The sequence below is a fragment of the Pelobates fuscus genome, chromosome 2 (assembly GCF_036172605.1).
Source record: "Pelobates fuscus isolate aPelFus1 chromosome 2, aPelFus1.pri, whole genome shotgun sequence".
Lineage (NCBI taxonomy): Eukaryota > Metazoa > Chordata > Amphibia > Anura > Pelobatidae > Pelobates > Pelobates fuscus.
In genome coordinates, this window is record NC_086318.1 from 20,282,409 (window position 1) to 20,304,359 (window position 21,951).

General features: G+C 42.0%; 1 protein-coding gene across 2 annotated transcripts in view; it reads left to right on the forward strand.

Annotated features, from left to right (window-relative positions):
• Window positions 1-21,951, forward strand: part of ADCY3 (adenylate cyclase 3) — a 175,582-nt gene that overhangs the window by 8,290 nt on the left and 145,341 nt on the right. The window lies entirely within an intron of this gene.

Below are 21,951 nucleotides of genomic sequence, written 5' to 3' on the forward strand. Positions count from 1 at the left end.
CTAAAAGAAGGCAAAAAAAAAAACAGTTTGAAGCGCTTCCAATTTTGCAACAAGCTAGGAAAAAAATTCCTTCTTGACCCCATAATGGCAGTCAGATTTATCCTTGGATCAAGCAGTTATTACCCTATATTGAAAGATTAAATTTCGGCAAAGTGCAGAAAATAGTACCTAAGGTACACAGTAAATACTAGCTGCTGGAACAAACAATGAATTTTCCCAAATTCTATAAGTACAATGCAAATGGATATTGTCAGCGCTTAGTGAATATTCCCCTTTAAAGTTATATAAGGGTATACAAAAATAAAAATATATCAGTAAAACAACATCAGTTTTCTCCAATAATGTCCAAAGTCTATAAGAGTTAATAAAAGTCTTCTAGCAGAGGAACTCCAGCAGGTAGTGGGATCTACCCCCAGTGTTTCTCCGCTAGAAGATTGCTTGACAGCCTGCCTTTGGAGAACCGGGCATCCCATCTGCTACCTGGAGAGAAACTGCTGCTATTCGAGCTGATACTGTGCTCCTTAGTGATAAGTACCACATTTGTATTTGATTTTGTAAGAGTTCCTTATTTGGGGGGATTTTCTGTACTGGGGCAAAAAACGTAATAGTGTCACACTATATTCTGTTTCTTTTGCTTTAAAGGTATATCCAGTACATCCTTTGGTCTCATATTGCCAAAACAGAATTTGGAATACTTTCTCCCCAAGGGACTTTACTGACTTTTATTAACTCTTATAGACTTTGGACATTATTGGAGAAAACTGATGTTGTTTTACTGATATATTTTTATTTCTGTATACCCTTATATAACTTTAAAGGGGAATATGCACTAAGCGCTGACAACATCCATTTGCAACATTTATCACATGATCTTGAGGTCGATATACCGAGATTCTTATATTAGCATTTCACAGGCATTACAATTCCATCCCAGATGTCCAATCAAATAACCTGGCATCACAAATCCAGTTTAGGTGTATATAGTGTTTTATTTTGTTAATCCATATTACTAATATTGACATCCATGGGATATTTGCTAATTTCTGGAAAAGTGTTGATCAAGTTTTTTTCTAGTGTTGAATTTGATAAATTGATGATAAATCTTATATGGCGTGATAGTGAGTGATCACTTCAATTTGACTGCTTAATACAAGGTAAACACCTTTTTTCCCCCAAAGTGTTGTCAAACTATCTGAAATGCATGGTTGTGATAGTGTCAGCACCGTTAACTGCTCATTGGCAGGCATTAGCCTATAGATATTTATGAAATTGATAAAAGCCTATGAAATTGATAAAATTTCCTGTGTACATAAGGCCTACAGTTTCCCAGCAACAGAGGGAAAATAAAGTTATAGCTAGGTCTAGATTGACCATCAGAGTTAAGTATTGTGTAAGTAACATAGAATGTGACGGCAGATAAGAACCATTGGGCCCATCTAGTCTGCCCAATTTTCTAAATACTTTCATTAGTCCCTGGCCTTATCTTATAGTTAGGATAGCCTTATGCCTATCCCACGCATGCTTAAACTCCTTTACTGTGTTAACCTCTACCACTTCAGCTGGAAGGCTATTCCATGCATCCACTACCCTCTCAGTAAAGTAATACTTCCTGATATTATTTTTAAACCGTTGTCCCTCTAATTTAAGACTATGTCCTCTTGTTGTGGTAGTTTTTCTTCTTTTAAATATAGTCTCCTCCTTTACTGTGTTGATTACCTTTATGTATTTAAATGTTTCTGTCATATCCCCCCTGTCTCGTCTTTCCTCCAAGCTATACAGTATGTGTGTAAGTTAGTGTGGTAGAGTGTGCTTGTGTGTTAGTTTGAGATTGTGTGTATGTTTGTGTGGGATAGTGTCTATGTGTGTTAGTGTTGTAGAGTGTGCTTGTGTGTTAATGTGAGATAGTGTCTATGTTAGTGTGAGATAGTGAGGTAGTGTGAGTTTGTGTGAGATTGTGTGTTAGTGTGAGATAGTGTGAGATAGTGAGGTAGTGTGAGTTTGTGTGAGATTGTGTGTTAGTGTGAGATAGTGTTTAAGTTAGTGTGAGATAGTGAGGTAGTGTGAGTTAGTGGGAGATTGTGTGTTAATGTGAAATAGTGTCTATGTTAGTGTCAGATAGTGAGGTAGTGTGAGTTAGTGTGAGATTGTGTGTTAGGGTGAGATAGTGTTTAAGTTAGTGTGAGACAGTGTGTTAGTGTGAGGTAGTCTCTATGTTAGTGTGAGATAGTGAGGTAGTGTGAGTTTGTGTGACATTGTGTGTTAGTGTGAGATAGTGTTTAAGTTAGTGTGAGATAGTGAGGTAGTGTGAGTTAGTGTGAGATAGTGTTTAAGTTAGTGTGAGATAGTGAGGTAGTGTGAGTTAGTGTGAGATTGTGTTTAAGTTAGTGTGAGATAGTGTTAGTGTGAGATAGTGTTTAAGTTAGTGTGATATAGTGTGTTAGTGTGAGATAGTGTGAGATAGTGTGAATTAGTGTGAGATTGTGTGTTAGTGTGAGATTGTGTGTTAGTGTGAAATAGTGTCTGTGTTAGTGTGAGATTGTGTGTTAGTGTGAGATAGTGTGTTAGTGTGAGATTGTGTGTTAATGTGAGATAGTGTGTTAATGGGAGATTGTGTGTTAGTGTGAAATAGTGTATGTGTTAGTGTGAGATAGTGAGATAGTGTGTTAGTGTGAAATAGTGTCTGTGTTAGTGTGAGATACATAGTGTGGGCCACAATGACAATGGGCCGAGACTTGCTGATTGGTTGTTTGGTTGATTATTGTGTCGACCAAGAGTTTTGCATGAAAGATTGATGGGAACCTGTTTGTAGCAGCATATTCCAACAGTGCTTGTATTGCTCCAGGCTAAAATTTACTAATTAGTATTTGTGAACTTTCTGAATTTTAACCAAAAATGTTGAATTATAGCTGTATTCTGATTGGATGATTTAATTATTTTTCCTGTTTCTCCATGCAGCGCTCGTACAGGCCGATTTGCTAAACAGCGCGGGGATAAACATTGAAACCGTAGAAACTAATAGAAACGGCAACGCTATTCACTATTCATCAGCCAGTGGTTAGAGATTCGTCCAGAAAATTGTAACACTTTCTGACGTAAATCCTAAGCCAACCAGGACTAGTTATTATTCTCTGCCAGGATACCTGGTGTATTCTCCCGGGACATGCACGCACCATCAGATTAACTCTTTCACTGCCGTAGCTAAACCCTGCCGTTATTAGGGAAACGTCCTAGCTATGCACTTTCACAGCACGTCAGAAATCCCCTCCACGTATGTTAACCAAATCCACCTGATACCTGCCTATTCCAGAAAGCAATACAATGCGCGACACAGAGACTTTAGAACTTTGACATTATTATTATTACTGTATTACAATGGTACAATGGGATGGGTATGTGATCCTCCCTCGGGGTGATGTCTCCTAACAAAGCCGTTTATATTTAGCCATTATTGATCCTATAAAGCCACGGGGCAAATTTACCAACATTAACGGGCAAGGCATCATGGGAGTTGCAGTCCTGTTTTACTCTAAGCCTACTATTCCCATAAATCCCTAACCCTATTCAGACTGTCAGTTCGTGATGGTAGGTTTCTTTCTTTATAAATATTATTATTGTTATTATTATTAGCCAACACATAGCTCCACTGAAGTCTTAATAATAGCTTTATTGTCTTCACACCCTGTTAATGATGTTGGTTGTGTGTGGCGTTTGGTTCACAATAACAAGATGTAAATGAGTTGTTTGATAGCACAGTATAACTAATGAGAGGGAAATTGCCCCTGGAGATCCGTTAGTTAATCTCCCAGAAGGGCTGCACTATGGTACACCAACACATGTATAGAGAGCCTCCTCCACTGGAAAATACACCACGTTTGGGTTTACACTTTACAGAGCTTGGAATCTGTACGCACTATATAAATAATAATAATTGTGAATTGAACTGCCAACATACCAGCATTTTAATCAGAAGGGGACTGTCAGAATTCTGGGATCCACTGTAAAAAGAAGCCCAGAGTTGCTTGCAGGTCAGAAAGACATGCATTAAAGGGACACTGTAGGCACCCAGACCACTTCAGCTCATTGATGTGGTCTGGGTGCAAACTCCCATCACCCTTAACCCTACAGTGGTGATTATTGCAGTTTTTAGGAGCTGCAATAATTACCGTCTAGGGTTAACTCGTCCTCTAGTGGCTGTCGCCTAAACAACGCTGGACGTCCACACACTATGCATGAGGACTTCAAGTATCAACCGGAATCCCCATAGTAAAGCACTGAATAATGCTTTCCTATGGGGAAATCCTAATGCGAGCACGGCCATTGCCGTGCATGCGCATTTGGTCTCCTCCACCGGCTGACGTTGGCGGGGGAGAAGCATGGGCGGAGCTGAGCCAGCGCCGAAGGACATTGGTGCTGGACCCAGGTAAGTGACAAAAGTGGTAATTAGGGGGGCCTTGACTAGTTTGTTTTACTGTCACTATAGTTTTTGCCTTTAAGCAAACTTAATATTTCAAATGGACAAAGAGGGACATTTTAATTTTTGGAGGTGTGGCCAAGGGCAGACTGTTGCGAGAAATTTTCGGTGACTTACTAATAACAATTGAAAAACTAAAATGTGATTTAACCCCTTCAGGACGGAGTCAATAGTGCACGTTCTGATCAAAACAAAACGTAAACAAAAACTGGAATTTGCGCTATATGTCTGTTCACCCGTAGTTCCCCTCTTTCAAATTATATGCACCCACACTTATTATATATCATTTTGTTCAGGAGAAACAGGGCTTTAATCTATCATTAACTATTCATATATGGAACATCATTTATTATGAATAAAAGTAAAAAAAATGTGAGAAAATAAGATTTTTTTTTAAATTTGCATTTCCGTCTGACATTTTAACTGTGAATGTCATAATACTGTTAGGTTTTACTGCAAAAAAATGCACATATTTGTAATCAGCGATGTCTCACGAGTACAACAGTACAACCCATTAACAGGTTTTATGTTGTTTTGGAAAGTTACAGGGTCAAATATAGAACATTACATTTTCAAATTGAAATTTGCCAGATTGGTAATGTTACCTTTGAGACGGTGTGGTAGCCCAGGAATGAGAATTACCCCCATAATGGCATACCATTTGAAAAAGTAGACAAGCCAAGGTATTGAAAGTGGGGTATGTTTAGTCTTTTTTAGTAGCCACTTAGTCACAAACACTGGCCAAAGTTAGCGTTCATATTTGTTTTTGTGTGAAAAAAGCAAAAAACGAATATTTGGCCAGTGTTTGTGACTAAGTGGCTACTAAGAAAGACTGGACATACCCCACTTGCAATACCTCGGGTTGTCTACTTTTGCAAATGGTATGCCATCATGGGGGTAATTCTCATTCCTGGGCTACCATACGCTCTCAAAGGCAACATAACCAATCTGGCAAATTTCAATGTGAAAAAAATGAAATGCAAGCCTTATATGTGACTCTCTAACTTTCCAAAACACCATAAAACCTGTATATGGGGGGTACTGTTATTCTCGGGAGACTTCACTAAACACAAATATTAGTGTTTTAAAACAGTAAAACATATTACAACAATAATATAGTCCATAAAAGTGCCGTTCGTTTGTAAAAAATGCAAAAAACGTCACTTTTACTTAAAATATCATCGTTGTAATACAATTCACCAGTTTGAAACATGAATATTTGAGTTCAGCGAAGTCTCCCGAGTAAAACAGTACCCCCTATGTACAGGTTTTATGGTGTCTTAGAGAGTTACAGGGTCAAATATAGTGCTTGCAAATTAAATTCTCTGCACTTTCTCCCTGTGTTGTCAGGCATGTCAATCAAATTTTAATTAATCACATCACATAATTACGTTAAAAGATTATTTAAATATACATGTAGAATTTTAATATATATGCATTTATAGGTATTTAAATTCTACGTGTATACTAATGTAATCTTTTATGTAATTATATGTATTTATCTATATATATATATTTGCGGTTATTTGTATTTTATATATATATAGATATATATAGAATGTCATTCTAAGTGTATTTTGTTACCGATATATATATATATTAATAACAAAATACAGTTAGAATGAAATTACATATGCATATATAATTTATATTAAATTTTGTTTCAATATTTTATTTATTTATTTTATTATTTTATTTATTTATTATTTTAATTATACGTATTTATATATAATATATATATGTACATCTATTATCTATATAATATATATACATATTATATATATGTAACGTCATTCTAAGTGTATTTTAATATTAATATATATACTTATATTAATATTAAAATACACTTTGTATGACGTTACATATATATAATATGTATATATATTATATATATAATATATATACATATTATATATATATATAAAAATATATTTAATTTATTTTTACACTTGTCTTTTATTTTTTTTTTATACTTCCCACCAGCACGGGGACTGTCTGATATTTCAAACAGTCCCCCTGCTGGCATATCCACAGCCAGCTATAGGGGGCCATGTGATCGCTCTTTGAGAGCGATCACATGGCCCCCGGGGGCCTGATTTGCCGTGGGAGGGCTGCCTGGGCTGTGAGGCAGTCCTCCCGAAGCGGATCGCGGCGGAGGTAAGTATAACTATGACGTGCTATGCCATCATAACGGCGTTAAAGCCCACTTAACCCGTGACGGCATAGCACGCCGTAACGGCGTTAAGGGGTTAAAACAAAAACAATAAATCTTATTTTGACAGATGGATTTCTAAACACATTTATTATGCCCAAGTTGTGTGTTTTGCATGTTTCCATATATCTCTGTCTCTGTTAATTTATGTCTATATATGTGTGTAATGACAGAACAGGTGGTCCTCACTTTGCGATCTACCTGTTTTTTTTTTTTTTTTTAATTCTTTATTTTTGTTGTGCATGGTTTGACAAAATGATATACGCTGCCACAACAGCAAACATAATCACAGTAATATCACAGATTCATACATATGTGGCATTGAGGTGAAAGCACATTTTTTAAACATTTTTAAACGTGGTAAGACTATCTAGCGATATATGACATGCAAGTATCAGCGTTAGTAGGTATACGAATAGAAAAATTATAATGTTTATAAACGTCAGAACAAAAAATATAATAACATGCTACTAGGCAGGTTATGTTAGTTATGCTAACCCAGTTGTGCACACTTTTAAGCTACTTATAGAGAGGTTGATCATGGTGAAAACATGCAGTTTGCATATATCTGATATCTCTAAGAAAATGTGTTGTCTGGGTAAGTTAAGTGATCAGCGTTTACCTATGCGTAGTTAACTGCGCTAGTGCACAGCTTAGGCAGACATTATGAACAGTTTTAATTAACAGCATGTAGGAATAACTTCAATAGGCTACATTAGTTGACTTTTAAATATGATTAATTCCCTATTTTTCGCGACTCACATGGGATAACAACATTTGTTCAGGAAGCGTACATTTTGAAAAGGTATCATTTAATCAGAGCTTTGAGGCGTGAGAGTATACATCATAAGCGGGTTGCGTCTGTATTAGTGTTGCCTGCTAGAGTGTCAGTGAGTAGAGGTATTTTCATTATATTTGAACATTTAAGGTCGCATTAGGTGGACGACATATTTTAACATGAAAGTATATGGTATGCGATTACTATTTAAGCTAGTTTGCGTATTAAAAACATATTATAACATCAACATCAGTTGTCTGTCTCAGGGTGGTCAGGCTTGAAAACTTTGCAGGACATCGTGCATATTAACAGCTGTCTCATGGGACCTAACTGGTATGGTTGTCCCTGTTACGCTGACTGTCGGTGTTGTCCCTATGAGGCAGCCGCCCGCGCGGAATAAGGTCCAGAAAAGAAAAACATTAAAAGCTTAACACAACATAAACAACCAAACTAGTAACATTACTTGAGTCTCTTGCTACCTCCTCATCATATCTGGGTGGTCGCCAACATTGTAAGCTCAGTGCGGGTCGGAGAGGGCCCTGTATTACATTTCTATATTTGTTCCCGTTAGGGTATCCCGCCCCCCGCCATTGGTTAAACAGAGTAAAACCTGACACGTCCCGACATACTAGGTGCTACTTTCATGTAGCGGTTTCAGCCAAGGATAGGCCGTATTAGTCCCGGTGTCCCTATGTCGTGATCGCAGCGTACATCTCCGGCGTGGAACTCAGGGGGACGAATGGGACGCTCTTGTCCGGGTCCCATACATGAGTGCGGTTGGGAGAGCTGCTAGTGTCCGTAGTAGCTGGTTCCGCCGAGGTCAGCAGCTCTTGAGGTAAGTCCAGGAGCTGGAGGAATGCCGGGGAGTCTTGGGCGTCCTGTATGGTGTGAAAGTCCTTTCCCCGTGTGACTGATAGTGTCCTATGGGGTCGCCAACGGTATTCTACCTTGTGGGCACGAAGGATCGTAGTAAGTGGCTTCAGCGTTCTTCGCCAGGCTAGCGTGCTGTTAGATAGATCCGAGTAGAGCGATATGTCCATGTTTTTAAATCGGAAGGGGGATTTGGTTCGAAAAGCTGACAAAATCGCCGTTCTGTGCCCACTGCTGCGGAGGCTCAGGATAACATCCCGTGTGGCGTTGGTCGGTGCGTTCGGTGGTTTAGGGATTCGGAAGATCCCTTCTGGTGTGATCTTTGCACGATTTCCCTGTGGTAGGATAGCGAGGAGCAGCCGATCAATTAAAAGAGGTAGGTCGGCCTCGGCAATGTCCTCACGTACTCCCCTTACTTTTATGTTGGACGCCCGTCTAGCGTCTTCAAGCACCGCGAGGCGCTGGTCGAGTTGCCGGTTCTGTTTATCCAGGCCTTGTATTGTGTGTCGGAACGTTGTTATGTCTTGAGTGTGGGTCAGGGACGAGCCCTCCAATTTGGAGATGCGGCCTGTCAGGCCCTGCAGGTCTGCTCGGAGCGTCTTGATCTCTTCATGGAAACAGTTTTTTAAGTCCGCCATGAGCGCTTTCATGACCGTAACAGTGATCGGTCCTTCATCCGCCTCTTTGCCACTTTGTCGTGCCTTCCGCGGTGGGTCTGGGGTCAGCAGGTATCCCCCTTCGTCGTCAGAAATGTCTTCGGAAAAATCCGAACACCCGCCATGCTGGGCCGCCATGATAGTCTCGGAGGCGCCTCGTGCCTGCATCCACATCTCTCCGATTGTGAGACCTCATGGGGGTTTGTGTGGTACCGATTTCTTCCCCTTTCTCCCCATTTTGTCTTGGGGTGTTTGCTGGCAGGTAAGGATAAAAGTGGGGTAAATTTTTCTGCTTTTCGCCGTTTTGAGATCGGAGCTCTCTTTGCATGAGACTAGTCTCTTCAGCGTTCAGGCTCCGCCCCCCAGTAATGGGTCCCTAGTGGTCGGCTGGGACGGGCTACACTGGAGGCTGGAGCTGCAGTCAGGACCGCTGGGGAGTCTGGGAGCCGCGATCTACCTGTTTTGCGACAGCTCGCACTTACGACCAGCTCTCTAGCGTGGGGATTCAATGGTTTGCTCACGTTAGAGAGCTAGTCTATGTTTAGGGGATTTTCCCTGAACATAGATTAGAGGGATTCCCTGCTCTGGTGCGTATGTCTATGTAATTTATTTAACTGAAAATGTATTTTTTCCTCTCGTATAGTGGCAGTACTGTACAAGTGGGATGTAACTCCTGCTCTGGACAAGAAGCTCCCCCCTCAAATTTGAATATTTTAAGAGAGACCCTGTCTGCTGCCCATATAAACCCTATACCTCCAAGGATACACCAGTTCTTCTTGTCCCTGCAACGGGACGGACAAGGCTCCTCCAAGCTCTACAAGACCAGACTGCTGAGCGGGGAGGGGAGTGCCCGATAGCTCCCCAGGTGGGAGCTGAGTGGCAGAGACTTCCGTTCCATTGCATTATGGAACGCGACTGGAAGACGGCTTCTGTGGCCACATCCTGTGAGATCCTGGGCGGATCTCCCACCTTACAGCACTTACGCATGCGCACAGCTGTGGAACGCACGCCCGCGAGGCGTTGTGTTCCACTGAACTTCAGACTGCGCATTCGCAAAATGGAAGTTTCTTAATTTGGTGCTAAATTCAAAATGTTTTTAGCTATAAATGCTGTGCAGGTCTTGTCTGACCCCAAGGGTGGGTGCCAGTAAAGGTTCTCCATGTCCCCTGCCCTCCTACACAGTGGAGAGGTTTTTGAGGTGAGAATTTAATTTTAATTTAAATCTCCCTTGAACACTTACACTTGTTTGCATGCCTTCTAATACCAATATTCTTTTCTATTGCATCTACAGAATATGTCTAGTCCTAATTCACCGGATAACGCTGAAAAAGATAAAATGTCAGCTCCTATCCCTAAAAAGGCCACAAGCAAATCGAAGCACTTGTTTTGTTTAGAATGTGCGGTCCCTCTGCCTGATGGATGTTGTAAGAAAACCTGTAATTAATGCTCGACGGAATTGCTGGAAAGATCCAAGCAAAAAGAAATGTCCTCATTCCTGTGCTGGTTTCATGAGAATTTATCACAGACCTTCGAGTCATTTAAAGATACCATTAAAAAAGACAGCGGGTCGGTTACTATTCAGGACAAACAGACAAAAAAAAAAACGAAGGAGAGAAAGATCCCCATCCCTGTCTGAGCTCTCATCAGATGAATGTTCAACCTTTCTTTCAGAGGTTTCCAGTCTGGCTCCAAGTGTGGATGAATGATTTCCACCAGAAGAAATAAAAAAGTTTATCAGGGAGGTATCGACAGTTCTTCAGGAAACTGAACCTACCAGGGGTAAGGTAAAAGGATTTCCTATGCACCCAAAGGAAATGGAACTCCTACAGAGAGAGTGGAGGAACCCGAAAAGACGTGCTTTTATTTCGAAGCACTACAAACTACTTTTTAAGCTACAGACTGAGGAAAAATGGTCGATATCCAAATGGTGCAATTATCAAAGAAAACCAAAATCCCTTTTGGTGAGGTTTCTGGTTTAAAATATCCCATGGACAAACCGGCCGAAACTTCTAGCAGAAGAATATTTCAGGCTGCAGGTTACCAATGCAAAGCTGGAATCTCTGGTTCAGCAGTGCTTAAAGCCCAGAGTATGTGGCTTCAAGCCCTAGAAGAATCCCTTATGGGGAAATCAGAAAAAGACCCGGCTCAGCTGTTGTTTCTTCTGGAACTTTCTAATGAGTTTCTATCAGATGCCTCTGATGAGATGCTTTGATTATCTGCCCGAATAATGGGTTTGTCCTCGGTGGCCAGAAGAGCCTTATGGGTCAGAATTTGGACCACGGATTCAGCTTCTAAGTCTGCTTTATGTGAGCTACCTTTCAAGAGGAACAAGTTATTTGGCACCCAAATTGTTCACTCCATACATCTCAGTACAGAGGACAACATTCCTTTTGCTACCAGGAGAGATGTCAGGGATTTCGCAAACAGAACAGAGACGCAAGATTCTGAGATCTCAATAAACAGGACAAAAAGAAAAGGTATTGACGCCAAAAGAGTGGGAGGTTGTCTTCGTTTTTTTTCCTCAAATATGGAAAGAGACAACATCAAACTATTGGATTTTAAAGACTATTTCAGAGGGATGCAGAATCACCTTTTTTACGGTGCCAAAGCCATCTTTTCTTCTTTCAAAGTGCCCATCACGAAAGAAATCAGAGGCCGTCCTAGCAGAAACCCTACTCCTTTTACGCAAGGGCGTTATAGAGAAAGTACCCAGATACCAGGTGTTTCAGGGGTTTACTCTCACCTGTTTTTAGTTCAGAAACCAGACAAATCCTTCCGTCCTATCCTAGACCTCAACAATGTCAACGCATGTATCCCTTATCAGAGGTTCCATATGGGAAATATATTGTCAGTAACGCACATCATGCAGAAGGGAGAATTCATGGCAAAGTTAGATTTGAATGATGCCTACCTCCATGTTCCAATGTCTGTATTTTCTCGGAAGTTTCTAAGGTTTGCAATACTAGCAGGGAAAAGAAAGATTCTTCATTTTCAGTTCAAAGTCCTTCCGTTTGGCCTTTCATCAGCCCCTCGTATATTTAGAAAGATCCTGGCTCCTATAGCAGCAACCTTACATTTAAGAGGTGTAACAACATTTCCTTACCTGGACGATTGGTTCTTAAAAGCAGAATCAGAACATCTTCTAAGGTTAAACCTCAAGATCACCAGAAGGGTTTTAGAAGATCACGGTTGGCTTTTAAACATAAAAAAAATCTCAGATTATTCCTTCAACAAGGATGGAATTCCTGGGTCTTCTGGTGGATTTAAGGTCTCTTTCCCTTTTTCTTCCTATGTCAAAACAAATAAAAATTTGCAGGGCCATTTCAAAATTACCAAAAAATGTTTGCTCCATCAGACAGGCCATGAGTGTCCTGGGGCTTCTCACCTCCGGAATCCCAGCAGTTGGTTGGGCAAAAGCAGAAATAACACCTTTACAATGGAACATTTTTGCGCAATGGTCAAGAAAAAAGGAAGATTTTGATTCCGGATTTCACCTATCAAAAAAAGTAAGAAAACAACTAAATTGGTGGAAAAACAAAAACACCCTTTCCAGAGGCCTTTCATTCAAACAGAAAAGATGGATTACCATCACAACAGATGCCTCCCAAACTGGTTGGGGTGCCCATTTAGGTTCACGGTTCATTCAGGGGAAATGGACTTTTAACCCCTTAAGGACACATGACGTGTGTGACATGTCATGATTCCCTTTTATTCCAGAAGTTTGGTCCTTAAGGGGTTAAAGAAGCAAAATAATCCTCCAACTTCAGAGAGATGAAGGCAGTAATAAATGCTCTGAAAGCTTTCAGTCCTGTAATCTCCGATCAAGCCGTAAGGATTCAGTCCGACAACGCCACCACAGTTGCTTACTTAAACCGTCAAGTAGGCACAAAAGTAAAATCTCTACAGGATCTGTGCTACCATTTCATGTCTTGGGCACAGTCTATGATAAACTCACTCTCAGCAACTCATATCAGAGGTGCTCTGAACGTCATCGCAGACGACCTCAGAAGACAACATTGGTCTCTAAAACCCCAGATGTTTCTAGAGTAAGTAATTCGATTCGGCTTACCAGACATCGATCTTATGGCCACAAGAAAAAACAGGAAAGTCACAACCTTTGCTTCTGTCCAGACTTCCTAGACGGCCTGTCTCTCACCTGGAACTTCAACATGGGGTACGTTTTCCCTCCAATAGCCTTGATACCAAGGATTATTAAAAAAAAAAAAAATCAAATGGGACAAAGCAAGGGTTCTAGTCATTGTGCCCTTCTTGCCAAACAGAAGCTGGTTTTCCGAATTTGAACGTATGACGATTTTACGCTGGTTTCTCCAAATTTCAGACAACTTCATAGAGCATGTGAATCTTCTAGTAGAGACCCAGGATTTGGATAAAGTTCCGGAACTGGTGTGCTGCTGCAATCCAGATAATCCATCTATCCCTGATATTTTGTATTTTTTGCAGGATGGGTTTCTAGTTGGTCTAGGTGTTTCAACACTCAAGATCCAAATTTCAGCATTTGATACACTTCCTTGTGTGTGATATAGCTTCTAACATTTTTAACCGCAGATATTTCAAGTCAATCTTACTGAAACAACCTCCTAATCTATGAGCCAGCCTATTAGTCTGCCTTCCTTCTGCCAGTCTCAATCTTCGGAGCTTGAAAGAAAGTGGCATCTCCTAGATGTTAGAAGATCGTTGGAAATCTATCTTCAGAGATCGCAAGGCTTTAGGATCTCGGCTCATCTCTTCATCACTTTTCAAGGCTCTTGTAAAGGTAGAGGAGCCTCCAAACCTACTATCGCCAGGTGGCTAACGGAAGCCATTAAACTGGCTTATGAAACCCGAGGTGTTCTCATCAGATTTCCATTGAAGGCCCATTCCACGAGGGCAATGGCAACTTCCTGGGCAGAAAGATCTACAGCTTCTCCAGAAAACATCTGTATGGCGGCTACTGTGGTGTATCACCAAATTAATATATATATTACACAAGGTTCGCCTACATTAAAAGGTATTTATTGGGGGGCGGGGCCTGACCAGCAAGGAAGGCAGACGTGCTACTGCAGAGCTCCTCAGACAATAGGGCAATTTCTGTAGTTTCTGGCCCTAAATAACTCAAACCTGGCAACCCAAATAGGCTTACCTGACCCACAAAGGGGCACTAATCGGACACTGAGGTCTGCAACTAATCTGAGGACGGCTGGCCGACTGACTTCTGACATGAGGCCTGGCGCTCGTAGAGCGGGAGAGGCGGCCGATCTCCCGGTCCAGCACCACAAGATTCCGGTGCTTAACAAACAGGAGCCCCGTTACTCCCCCCCCCTGGACCGTCGGGGGTGATCGCGGTCCACATCAGGGAGGCAAACTGAGACCAGAGAGGGTGCGGTGGGGGACTGCACTGAAAAGCACACAACACGACACGGCAACAAGCATGGTGGATGCCACGCGTCCCCCTAAGCCTACAGACCCACAGCATGGGACCCTACAGAGGTTGGATGCAATCTTCGATGATTTCTGGCGCAATCTGGAGGCCAGACTGCAACTGCTTACCTCATTACAGACAAGCGAGCGACACATGAGCAACCAGCACAGCGCTACCGAAATGGCCGCCATACCGCAACTGAAGCGGAGCAGCTTGGGCCTACCACCACCAGAGCGGAGGGAAGCCTGTGAAACCAAGACGAGAATCAAGCCAGCAGCACCCACCGAGAGAGCGATCGAAACTGCAGTCCTGACTGCCCGACACCTTTCTGGGCTGGGAGCCCACCAGGAGTTCACTCCAAGCCGCCCATACACCCGTGGGGACACCCGGGACAGTGAGAACCCGCGGGCCCCCGAGCCAACCACCGAGATTGGGAGGCTCCATGGACACAAGTCGAGGGCTCTCACTAAGGCCCGGAGCCGGAGGGGCAGGAATCTGGGACGCAGAGGAAACACCCGTACGGAATGGCGAACCCGCCAAAACTCAACATACCCGCCTGTCTCCAGCGGCCATTGCACACAGACCCTGATTGGGAGAAACAACACCAACCTGTGGACATTACCTCTGGGCGACTCGGACAAGGCCACTCTGGGGAACAACACCATACCAGCCGCTGGCGTGGGCTGAGGGATGCACTGAGACTCTTAAGCTAACTCTGGCTAGAGTACTGGGAAGCACACCTTCCGACTAGTTATATTTTCCTAGGTTCTATCGCAGCCTATAATCCTGTCTCCTCGCTAGGCAACATCCCCCTGGGATAAGTTAAATTGTGCAGACCTAGCCTGACTTAATATACACCAGCCTATTTGTAGCATAAATACCACGTTAGGTCTGATATGCCATGAACCCAGCCTATTTTCACTAATGGTCTCCCCCACACATCACACACCACTCTCCCTCCATTTGGTATCACAGTGGCCCCAATAGTCTCTGCCTCCCCATATCTGCCTAGCATGTTCCAAGCATTTAATACTCAGAAAACTCCATTTGTTTCTTGCATAGCTTAACTGCAGCGTATATTCAGAGTTTTCGACACTTTCGCTGATCTAGCATGATTCCAGCTTGTACCTAAATATAAAATTAGTGCACTGTTCTAATGTACCCCGATGCTCTCAATGGTATGCTATCATTGTTCTGAAACTTGCATGTGGATTGCTTTTGGGGTACCACATGCCCATATGTTACCCTCATATGCACTGCAAAAAAAAAAGGTATTTATTTAGAAGGCAACAACACAATACTATAAATGTATCACAAACACACAGCCCAGACCCACGGAGCAACAACCCTTTTTAAATCTATCTATCTATATAGTAATCCCCTTCCCCACACGTTTGATCTCACCCACGGTTAGGCCTTCACATCTAGTAATGGCTCACTGCTGCAAGTCCAACATCACATCCACCAAGGAAGAAAAGGAAGCAACAGAGTGTAACATGGTTCCCCATGCTAGCACATGGTGTCTGCCCACGTCTGCTCTGCAGCCCAGCCAAGAAGGAACAGAGAGGAATGAGGATAGGGGGGGAGTGGTTATCTCTTTCCTGACTTGTAAAGGTATTGAATTACCCAATTACCCTATCAAAGGGTAAAGCTTGTAAGAAAGATCTACATGAACTTGGTCACATGACCCCTGGTCACCATTTTAGTTTGATGACAGAATGTCACCACAGCTACTTGGTCTTCATTCCACACCTTTATAAAGCATTATGGACATATTTTCTTCCTCTGAAGCTGCTTTTGGGCGGAAGGTGCTCCAGGCAGTGGCCTTCTAAATTCCCACCCTTTTTTTGTTGAAGGGATCTTGCTATATCCCACTTGTACAGTACTGCCACTATACAAGAGAAAACACAGTAATTGTACTTAGTTCCTTTTTCCTTGTGGTAGTACTGTCGTTCCCTCCTCTTTTTGTATGGATTAAATTAATTATACAGTCTACGGTCTCCGTTTGGTTCTTTTTCATTGGAGGTAAAGGGTTTATATGGGCAGCAGGCAGGGTCTCTCTTAAAATATTCAAATTTGAGCGGGAGCTTCTTGTCCACAGCAGGAGTTACGCCCTACTTGTACAAGACCAGAGTATTTCAGGTACACAGTCTGATTTCTAAACATGTTTATTGTAGCATGAAGGCAGATTGCTGCTTTCTGTTTAAACAGAGACTGTTTCTTCTAAAGAGGGACACTTGGAATATATCAGATAGAAAGACAATGAATAGCAAGTGCCCCTTGGGCATTGAATAAATAACGAGAGGAGAGCTTCTGACGGGTGCAGTACTTTTATTGTTTTGCATCAAGGGTGTGCAGGAGAGTTGAACACCACCAACATTAATCTCTTTAACACCTTGAGCACCGTAAACCATAAGCACCGAGTATCGAGCACCGCTTTCCATGGGGTGCACTTAAACTTTAGGAAACCTCGATAACAATCGCCTTCCCACAAGGTGCTGCTGGGTGTGCATCTGAATGCCGAGTCACAGAGCTTGTTGCCTCCATAACTAGAGGAAGGAGGGGGGTCTGATGATCAAACTTTCCCCAGGGAAACAAGAGGAAGGCAGAAAGGTTCCACCTTTGGCAGTCAGTGATAAACAGAGATTTAAAGTGATAGGCAGACGGTTACACTTATAATTTAAGCATATTTTGAATTTTTTTATTGGAATAATACTGAAGTGCAATGGAAAAATTATTGAAAGAGATTTCAAAGTGAATTCTAGACCAAAAAAAGTTGAACTGAAAGCATAGTTGACTCTTCAATCCCAATTTCCATCTTTGCCAGAGTGAGATTGACCTTAAAGGGACACTGTAGGCAACCAGGCCATTGCAGCTCATTGCAGTGCCCCTGTCCCCTTAACCCTGCAACATAAAACATGTTTCAGAGAAACCGCAATGTTTGCATTAAAGGGATTGAGACTACCCCTACTGGCTATCTACCAGACAGGCACTAGAGGCACTTCCTGCTATTTCACAGAGTTTGACTCCGTGAAACGATGCTGGACGTCCTCACACTTTGCATGAGGACATCTTACGTCTTCAAATCCCCCATTGAATCAATGCTTTCCTATGGGGAAGGCCTAGTGCGCAGCGGTTGCAGTACATGCGCATTAGGTTCCTCCTCAACTCTATCATCGGAAGAGGCAGAGATGGATAAGATAAGTGTTATAACGGTGCTTAACCCTTTATTTGCTGGCGGGGGTGGGTTGGCATGAGGGAGGGAGCGGCAAAGGAACATTTTACTGCCAAGAACACTGCTTTGTATTCCTAACACTAAAGTGTTGCTTTAAGGTGAACCTGATGCTGGTTAGGGATCTAGAGCCATCAATAAGTTTGTTCCCATTCACCATCCCAATGTAAAGAATGAAGGGGTGGCGGCAAACCAGTAAACTACCTAGGGCATCGTGGGATCTTAATCCCTTTCTTATTTTAGCTATTTTGCCTTAAATCACTTAGATTAGTGTATAATCCTGTAAATATCTAAATAAACAGTGTCCCTTTAAGGTTAATCTCGCTCTGACAAAGATGGAAATTGGGATTGAAGAGTCCGCTATGCTTTCAGTTCAACTTTTTTGGTCTAGAATTCACTTTGAAATCTCTTTCAATATTTTTTCCATTGTACATCAATATCCAGTCATACGTTGGGAATGACGGGGGGATCAGAGAAGTTCTCTCGTAGAATTCTCATTCCTGTTACTGCATGTTAGAGGGCATGTGGTCATATATTTTTAGCCTGTGTTATAAGATAATAATAATGATTTATTAACATCTGCTGAAAAAACATCAGAATACCAGTGTATACATCCTTGTTTCATTTTCTTCCTGGTAAAGTCAATATTCCCATCGGTGCATTGTTTGCCCGCTCTGTGAATGAGGAATACATGATTGCTACCATAAAAAAAAACCTGAGGCAATAATGATGATTTCAATCTACTTATTAGTGATTAAAATTATTTTGCGTGATCTATTGCCCTGCCACCATCCTCATCGCGCCTTTCACTGTTATAAATAAAACCCACGTGGATTTGTTTAACCTTGATCCACGTGGGCCACACAGGACGAGCCACTCTGCAGGATTTGTTAAAGAGCTCTGAAAACGTTTCTATAAAATCACTCCAGCTGTTCCTCAGCCGCCTCATGTGTTGACTTCTGGTGACTTCCGAAATTTAGACCGAAATAGCAAACATGCAAAAAACTGAAACTCTCTTGCTGTTTGTGAATAGATCAGTTTTAAACCTCCGTACTGGAGGTCCGAGCAGACTGAAGTTCCCTAACCAAGTCATCAATGTATAGCTGTGTTTATATATTTGCTCTGGATAAAGTCTGCATTGTGAAGTGAAATTTGCTCCAATCTGTTATAGAGATGGATAGACATTATAGAGACAATGGAGAGCAATGGAGATAGCATGCTTAGTTTCATAGTCAGATGTGTAATATCCTGCCATTTCCTTATTTCTCATAGCTTAAAGGGACACTCCTCTTCACAAATAAGAAAAATAACTATGTACTATTTAGTAGACGTATCCGAATGAAAACATGCATGCATTCAATTGTTTATTTTTTTCTTTGTGATATATCTAAAAAGAGCTTGCATGATCTCTAGTCTGCAGCCTTTGCAAGCCCTCCCCTTCTAACCCCGCCCAGACTTTCTGTGGCTGTCCAATCACTGATATCCAATGCAGCTCAATGAGAAGTCTTTGCAAGGCAGGTGCTCTGGGCAATCACTGCCTCTTGAGTTCTGTGCAAATAAGCTAAACAAACCAGGAAGCAACAAGACCTGTTGTCTGAATGACAGCCGTGGATGTAACAAGGGTAAATCTGCACTTTCTGTTAAATGAAAAAAAAAAAAAGAGGATAAACGTTTCATACATGAAGCATTTCAGCAAGCTACAGTGGTTTACGTGTTTGGAGTGTTCATTTAACCTGTGCGTTATCTGGTGGATTCTCATTCACTTTATCTCAGGAATATTGTTGAGGTTATTTGCAGTTAATTGCATTCAAAGCCAGGTATGAAAAATCCCATAACTGAGCTCTTTGCATAACTGGACTAAGATTGCCAAGGGTCCTAGGCATGATGCCATCGGAGGCTTCTCTTAGAGCATTTGGGAACTTCTGTTAGTGTTTTGTGCAGTGCCTGAGTGTTGCATGTGCTGTGTGTAGTGGCTGAATGGTGTGTGTATGTGTGTATATGTGTGTGTGTCTGTAGGAGGCTCTGATAAAGTTATCTGGGATAAATTCTGGCCCATACAAACACGCACAAACACACAGACTGACCCATACACACACTGACCATACACATATAGACTGACCCAAACACACACAACACACAAACTGAAACATACACACACATACACACTGGCCATATACACAGAGATTGACCCATACACATACTTACCAATACACACATACACACACAGACTGAGCCATATACACAGAGTTGACACACATATTGACCCATACACATAGTAACCAATACACAGACACACAGACTGACCCATATACACACAGATTGACACATACAAAAACAGACTGACCCATACACACTGAAACCATACACACAGACTGACCCCCACACACAAAGATTGGCCCCCACACACACAAAGACTGACCCACACCCATAGTCACGCAGACTGACCCATACATACACACAGACTGACCCATAGTCACACACAGATTGGTAAAACTGTACAACTCAACAGTTTTTTCAAAATTATTACAGTTATTTATTGCAAAATATTTCTTATTTCTAATAAAATGAAAGTTTGAACAAGTATTTTCTTGTTAAAAGATTTTTTAGTACGTCAGATTGATGTTCCATGTGACTCGTTCTGCAGTTTATGTTATACAATGGCAGCAAATAGCCTTGAATTCATTGCAATAATGTCACATCGGTACACGCTTCTTCATAATTCACTTACATAAACCAATGACAACAGCTACATATTCAGGTGGATTAAATTAAACCACAACGCTCTCGTTTCTGGAACTGACATTTCCTGGTTCCCTCACACCAGCCCAGGCTACTGAGCATGTACTGGGGTGAATAATGTGGCAGAAGTCAATAAATCACACACTCACCTCCCCTTCACTGCTTGTGACACATCTCCAAAATGCATTAAAGGAAAATGCCAAACACCATAGCCACTGCAGAATGCTGCACTGGCTTTATGTTGCCATGTAGTGCCCTGGCGCCCTCCTCATTGTAGGTAGTCAAACCAATTTTAGAACAGTTTGTCTTCTTACCTATGGTCAAACTCCACAAATGCCGCTGGTAAGCAGGAAGCCTCTTTGTCTGAGCTAAGTCAGGAGAGCTAACTGAGGCGCCTGCTTAGGTGCTTCTGACTTTCTGTCGCTAGTAGTGGAGGAAGTAAGCTGAAAGAGGCTCTTGCATAGGAGTTTCCGACTCTCCGCCGTTAGTAGTTGTGGTGCAGAGTGGAGCCTGGTGGACATCAGGAAAGATATCAAACTGTTCTAAAACAATTTGACTACTTAAAATGAGGGGGCATCAGTGCACTCCTCACACCATAACCACTACAGCGGCCTGTCTTGATTATGGTGGTTGCAGTCGTCCTTTAATACAAATAAAACCCATTGATGGAAGAAGTATTTGGAATGGTAGATGGACAGGCAGGGGCTTTTTTATGATGGATGTTTGAAGGGATCAGGGCTGACACCAGAATTAAGAAGAATATTGAAGGTGTGATATTAGGAGAGATGGCATTAGGCTTTCAGGAGAGAAATGGATACGGTGTGAGTGCCTGCAATGGAAGGAACCATAGCGGGAGATGACTAAGCTTTACCTAAACTCACAGTAAAGATTATTAAGTTATTCTTACTGCGGCAGAGCGCCAATACTCGACCAGAGTATCTTCGCCAAAGTCTCTCTCCTTTTCCCTGCAGAGGGTTCAGTGATATCGCTGCCCACCCAAACATCAGTGGAAACGTGATGAAGAGTGAAAATAGGAATGCTTTCTTTGGTCACAACACACACATTTATACACAGACACGCATCATTTTAACAAAATACCCCAAAACATATATTTCTCCTACAGTAAACCCCACATGCTGGGTATTTCCGGATAACTCAACTTGTCAGCTGTATACAGTGCAAAGAGTGCCCTTAATCTAAGCCTGGTGTATGATCGCCACCTGGTTAAAGGATTGACCGGCCGCGGCTGAGTTCCAAGCCAATGAGTAGTTCCATGCTGCCGGCCTGATTTGGCAGGCTGCTGGAAGGACCTTGCCTGCACAGATAGGTTAGAGAATGACAGATTTAAGGGATTCTGGTAGTGTTTGCTAGGGGATGGCCAGAGCCACAGCGAGGCGATGATAAGTCTTTTCTGCTGAATCAGGATAGTGTCGTAACGCTTACTTATTATGATGCAAGATATCTGAACAGTAAACCATTGGTGGTCTTTCATTCCTTTGTAAATGTTATATAAATAAAGGATAAATTGAGTCAGTCGGTGCAATATATTAAATCCGGAACAATAATACCAAATA